The sequence below is a fragment of the Oncorhynchus gorbuscha genome, linkage group LG15 (genome assembly GCF_021184085.1).
Source record: "Oncorhynchus gorbuscha isolate QuinsamMale2020 ecotype Even-year linkage group LG15, OgorEven_v1.0, whole genome shotgun sequence".
Lineage (NCBI taxonomy): Eukaryota > Metazoa > Chordata > Actinopteri > Salmoniformes > Salmonidae > Oncorhynchus > Oncorhynchus gorbuscha.
This window is the reverse complement of record NC_060187.1, coordinates 79,727,290-79,733,712: the sequence shown is the minus strand read 5'-3', so window position 1 is coordinate 79,733,712 and position 6,423 is coordinate 79,727,290. Positions and strand designations below refer to the sequence as shown.

Sequence of the window (6,423 nt, the reverse complement as noted above, 5' to 3'; positions counted from 1 at the left end):
CTGCCCAGTTGACAACCCATCTTTTTTCCTATTCACAATATCTTTGTTGCACCCTCCATCCTGCCCTCCCTCCCTCCCTCCCATTCTCTCTTGCTCTCAGTATCCATCTAAGTGGTGTGCTTATTTGCTTCTGCCTAAATATATGTGCATCTCTACCTCTCCCTCTCTCTTCCTCTGTGCACAACACAGCCAAACACTGCCCTGCCTAACCACACAGGAGATATCTTCAACAAATATTTTGTGGATTTTTTGTGCAGAAATCTGAAATGTAACTCAAACTCGAATAATTGGACCTTTTCTCATTTTGTATTTTTATTTAGACAATCGTAGATTTTTTTATGATGATTTGTTGATTTTGGTCCGATTTTTGCCTCCTAATCTGAGAGTGTAGAGATTGATTGGTATGTTGTGTGTGTGACTGAGTGTTGATGGAGGTTTCAGTAAGAGCTGTGTCTGTATCGCCCAGCAGCATCATCATTTGTGTGAACTGAGAGTGGATGGAGTCCTAATCCCCGTTAACAGATTCATTATTATCGCTGGGCACAATCATGCGCTGCCTTGTTGTGAAGTCGCCTGGCTGAGCGATCTGCTGCCTGAATGGGGTTCTGACATGACGATAAGGGTCCCTCTGGGGTGTCTTCTCAATCCTAATCCCTCTCTCTCCTCCCTCTCTCTCCTCTCTCTCTTGCGCTGCGGGCTCCTCTCTTATCCATCAACACAAGCACCTCTCCACTGTTACCAGACAACCATCCAATCACAGGCTGTTTAATATTTCAAAAACAAAAACAGACCTTGTTATTTATTTACATTTTACGTATTTTTGGGGTTCATGTCCCTATATATTTCAGGATGAGTTTTTTTCCCAAGAGGATCCAGCGCTGATGGTTGGCAACGGTATAGTGAGTGTGTAGATATTTGACAGAACACCAGAGAAGAGCAAGAGATAGCAGAACACCCTCCCAACGCTACAGTCAAAGGTAAGAAACAGATCACTCGCCAATCACTCATTCATCATGGGTGAATTGTCTGTGTATTCTACAAGATGAATGGGCAGTCAAGTGAAATAGATTCATCATGCACTGTTAGACCATTGCAGTTTATGTTCAATGATGGAAAGGGGAGAGAAGGCTGGGTTTTACATCAAATGTTTGGATTTTTACGCAATGTCTGTGCATTGGCTGATGTTGAAATTTGGAAATGATTTATTAAACATTGAGGTTGAACCATGTTTGTTTGATTCACTCTGTTTTAGATTGTTTTGTCAATCTCTCTACTTTATCATAGTTGATAAGAGATATTTTATTTCTATTAATAAAATATCACATTGTATCTCACTGAATAGTTTGCTTTGCTTCATCTTCAGCAACCTCTTTCAAATGCTACATTAGACTTTGTGAAAGCTTCTAAATGAGATTGTTAGTGTGGGAGCATTTGTCCATCCTCTTGGTACTGTATGTTAAACTCTTGTACACTCCAAAGCTCCATGTTGGATTTATTGATTCTACAAGCACGGAGCAGCCTGCAGCTGAATGCACTCAATCTTTCATTGATTTGGGGAAATGTGTGTGTGTGTGTGTGTATGGTTTGGTTTAACTATCCTTGTGTCCAAAATTTGGACAAGTGTGTACATTTTGCTGGTCCCCACAAGTAAAAAGGCTATTTTAGGCTTAGGGGTTAGGGTTACAATTAGGATAAGGGTTAGGGTTAAGGTCAGGGTTAATTAAGGGTTAGGGAAAATAGGATTTTGAATGGATTTTGTTTTCTTCGTTACCCACAAGGATAGTAAAACAAACGTGTGTGTGTGTGCACGTACGTGATCCTGGTGGGACATTTTTTTTTTTACACAAACATGAATTTCAACTGAAACTTAAATATGAATTTTATAAGAAACAATTCAAACTCGTAGAGTCTGGAAATGTGTATTTATACACTACCCTTCAAAAGTTTGGGGTCACTTAAAAATGTCCTTGTTTTTTAAAGAAAAGCTAATCTTTTGTCCATTAAAATAACATCAAATTGATCAGAAGTACAGTGTAGACATTGTTCATGTTGTTGGTTAAATGTTGCGGAATTACTGGTCATGCTCTAGATTGGTTTATACATTACCTATCAAATCGTACACAATGTGTAATGGTGGATGGTTGTCCAGAGGTGTGTTCAGGTGTTCTATTTTGGGCCCACTGTTGTTCATTTTGTATATCAACAACATTGGGAATCTTATTGAAACAGTGGATGTTCATTTTTATGCAGATGATACTGTTCTTTATTCAAGTGGTAGTAGTTTATCTTTAGCTTTTGAAAATGCCCAAAGAGCATTTAACATCATACAACAGAATCTGTATGATTTAAAGCTGATTCTAAATTCAGGTAAAACAAAATGCATGATATTTTCAAATGCCAGGCATGTTACAAATCATGTCATTGCTACATTGGCTGGACATACTATAGAGCAAGTTAAAGTGTACAAATATGTGGGTGTGTGGGTTGATGATAAGCTGAGCTTCACTGTGCATGTAGAGAACTTGATAAGGAAGCTCAAGCTGAAAATAGGATTTTGTTACCGGCATAAGGCTGGTTTTGTTGTTGATTTTTACCCTATTTTTCTCCCCAATTTCATGCCATCCAATTGTTAGTAGTTACTATCTTGTCTCATCGCTACAACTCCCGTACGGGCTCGGGAGAGACGAAGGTTGAAAGCCATGCGTCCCCCGAAACACAACCCAACCAAGCCGCACAGCCTCTTAACACATCCAACCCGGAAGCCAGCCGCACCAATGTGTCGGAGGAAACACCGTGCACCTGGCGACCTGTTTAGTTCGCACTGCGCCCGGCCCGCCACAGGAGTCGCTAGTGCGCGATGAGACAAGGATAACCCTACCGGACAAAGCTAGGCCCTCCCTAACCCGGACGACGCTAGGCCAATTGTGCGTCGCCCCACGGACCTCAGAGTCTCTGGTGGTACAGCTAGCGCTGCAATGCAGTGCCCTAGACCACTGCGCCACCCAGGAGGTCCTGCTTGTTTTTCTTTTGAGGCCAGGAATGAGCTGGTACGATGTACATTACTGTCAGTTTTAGATTTTAGTGATGTTATACAGTGGGGCAAAAAAGTATTTAGTCAGCCACCAATTGTCCAAGTTCTCCCACTGTAATTTTCATCACAGGTACACTTCAACTATGACAGACAAAATGAGGGGAAAAAAATCTAGAAAATCACATTGAAGGATTTTTAATTAATTTATTTGTAAGTTATGGTGGAAAATAAGTATTTGGTCAATAACAAAAGTTTATCTCAATACTTTGTTATATACCCTTTGTTGGCAATGACAGAGGTCAAACATTTTCTGTAAGTCTTCACAAGGTTTTCACACACTTGCTGGTATTTTGGCCCATTCCTCCATGCAGATCTCCTCTCGAGCAGTGATGTTTTGGGGCTGTTGCTGGGCAACACAGACTTTTAACTCCCTCCAAAGATTTTCTATGGGGTTGAGATCTGGAGACTGGCTAGGCCACTCCAGGACCTTGAAATTCTTCTTACGAAGCCACTCCTTCGTTGCCCGGGCGGTGTGTTTGGGATCATTGTCATGCATACAGACCCAGCCATGTTTCATCTTCAATGCCCTTGCTGATGGAAGGAGGTTTTCACTCAAAACCTCACGATACATGGCCCCATTCATTCTTTCCTTTACACGGATCAGTCGTCCTGGTCCCTTGACAGAAAAACAGCCCCAAAGCATGATGTTTCCACCCCCATGCTTCACAGTAGGTATGGTGTTCTTTGGATGCAACTCAGCATTCTTTGTCCTCCAAACAACACGAGTTGAGTTTTTACCAAAAAGTTATATTTTGGTTTCATCTGACCATATGACATTCTCCCAATCTTCTTTTGGATCATCCAAATGCTCTCTAGCAAACTTCAGACGGGCCTGGACATGTACTGGCTTAAGCAGGGGGACACGTCTGGCACTGCAGGATTTGAGTCCCTGGCGGCGTAGTGTGTTACTGATGGTAGGCTTTGTTACTTTTGTCCCAGCTCTCTGCAGGTCATTCACTAGGTCCCCCCGTATAGTTCTGGGATTTTTGCTCACCGTTCTTGTGATCATTTTGACCCCACAGGGTGAGATCTTGCGTGGAGCCCCAGATCAAGGGAGATTATCAGTGGTCTTGTATGTCTTCCATTTCCTAATAATTGCTCCCACAGTTGATTTCTTCAAACCAAGCTGCTTACCTATTGCAGATTCAGTCTTCCCAGCCTGGTGCAGGTCTACAATTTTGTTTCTGGTGTCCTTTGACAGTTCTTTGGTCTTGGCCATAGTGGAGTTTGGAGTGTGACTATTTGAGGTTGTGGACAGGTGTCTGTTATACTGATAACAAGTTCAAATAGGTGCCATTAATACAGGTAACGAGTGGAGGACAGAGCAGCCTCTTAAAGAAGAAGTTACAGGTCTGTGAGAGCCAGAAATCCTGCTTGTTTGTAGGTGACCAAATACTTTTTTGCCCCACTGTATACATGCAGGCCTCAGCCTGAATCAACTACCCTGAGAGCACTTGATTCAGTGTATCATGCAGCCCTCAGGTTAATTTCAAATCAGAAACGTCTAACAAATCATTGTGATCTCTACAGCACTGTTGGCTTGTCGTCATTGACCTTGCGTAGGCTTAAACACTGGTATACACTGATTTATAAGGCCATATTGGGTAAAATGGCATTTTTATCTCTGTTCTTTTTTAGTCAGGTCAGTAAATAAATCGAAATTACGGTCCCATTCTAATTTGCTTCTAACAGTACCAAAAATGAGAACAGGACATGGTAGAAATAGTTTTAGTTACTTAGCTCCGTTGTCCTGGAATTCTGTCATGAACATTTTAAAATGTGATGATCTAGTTTTGTTGGTGGAGTTGTCTCAATGAGAAAAAACCTGTATAAATAAAGGTAAAATAAAAATGAATATTGTCATTAAATAGTACCCTCCAAACACTGGTCTCAACATCAACAGTGGAGAGGCGACTCCGGGAAGCTGGCCTTCTAGGCAGAGTTCCTCTGTCCAGGTTCTGTGATTCTGTTGCCGTTCTTAATCTTTTATTGGCCATTCTGAGATATGGCTTATTCCTTCAAACTTTGCCTAGAAGGCCATCATCCCGGAGTCGCCTCTCCACTGTTGATGTTGAGACTGGTGTTTAGCAGGTACTATTTAATGAAGCTGCCAGTTGAGGACTTGTGAGGCGTCTGTTTCTCAAACTAGACACTCTAATGTACCTGTCCTCTTGCTCAGTTGTGCACCGGGGCCTCCCACTCCTCTTTATATTCTGGTTAGAACCAGTATGTGCTGTTTTGTGAAGTGAGTAGTATACAGCGTTGTACGAGATCTTCAGTTTCTTGGCAATTTCTCGCATGGAATAGCCTTCATTCCTCAGAACAAGAATAGACTGACGAGTTTCAGAAGAAAGTTCTTCGTTTCTGGCCATTTTGGGCATGTAATCCAACCCACAAATGCTGAAGCTCCAGATACTCAACTAGTCTGAAGAAGGCCAGTTTTATTGCTTCTTTAATCAGAACTACAGTTTTCAGCTGTGCTAACATAATTGCAAAATGGTTTTCTAATAATCATTTAGCCTTTTAAAATGATAAACTTGGATTAGCTAACACAATGTGCCATTGGAACACAGGAGTGATGCTTGCTGATAATTGGCCTCTGTACGCCTATGTAGATGTTCCATAAAAAATCTGTTGTTTCCAGCTACAATAGTCATTTACAACAGTAACAATCTCTACAGTGTATTTCTGACAATTTGATGTTATTTTAATGGACAAAAAATGTGCTTTTCTTTCAAAAACAAGGACATTTCTAAGTGACCCCAAAGTTTTAAACGGTAGTGTAGATACATTACAGTCCTCACACTGAATGGGCCGTTCATGTCCCCACTGACTGATGATAACTGGGCTGTGGTGTGTATCACAGGGCCATATAAATGGCAATCATTAAGAGTGTCCTTAAGTGGTCGTTAGGGAGACCATTGGGCCTTAACGTGTGGCATGATTTCTGTTGCATGTCATTATTCATACCCAGTGGCCCTGAGGAAAGCTGTTGTTTGTGATGTGTGGTAATAAAAATATGTGGTGCAATACAGGATAAAGGAGAAGGTGGCTTTACTGTCCAAAGAGGATTTTCTTCCCAGCTGCACATCCTCAGTCTTCCTCATTAACCGCCTTACAAAATGGCCTCGTGGAGAAACATATTCTGGAGGCTCTCTCAATACAAATAGCTGAGTGACTGTTTCATAACAGAGCCATTCCCAGGGCTGAGTCAGTCAGCTTGGTTCAGTGCAGTGACAGATAGTTGACATCTATTCTACTGTATTCTATCCATTTCTCCTCGGCTTTGTTGTTCCTGAGTGTCTCTTGTTGATTTTGTTGCAGCGAGTGCA

General features: G+C 41.7%; 1 protein-coding gene across 9 annotated transcripts in view; it reads left to right on the top strand.

Annotated features, from left to right (window-relative positions):
* The first annotated feature begins 166 nt into the window (after positions 1-166).
* Positions 167-6,423, top strand: part of LOC123998151 (protein tweety homolog 1-like) — a 43,021-nt gene continuing 36,764 nt past the window's right edge. For 2 of the 9 annotated variants that reach the window (XM_046303111.1, XM_046303114.1), the window contains exon 1: positions 167-977. The gene's annotated coding sequence lies outside the window, so the exon portion shown is untranslated. The remainder of the gene's footprint in view (positions 978-6,423) is intronic. The other 7 variants (XM_046303110.1, XM_046303113.1, XM_046303115.1 and 4 more) reach the window with 4 other exon arrangements.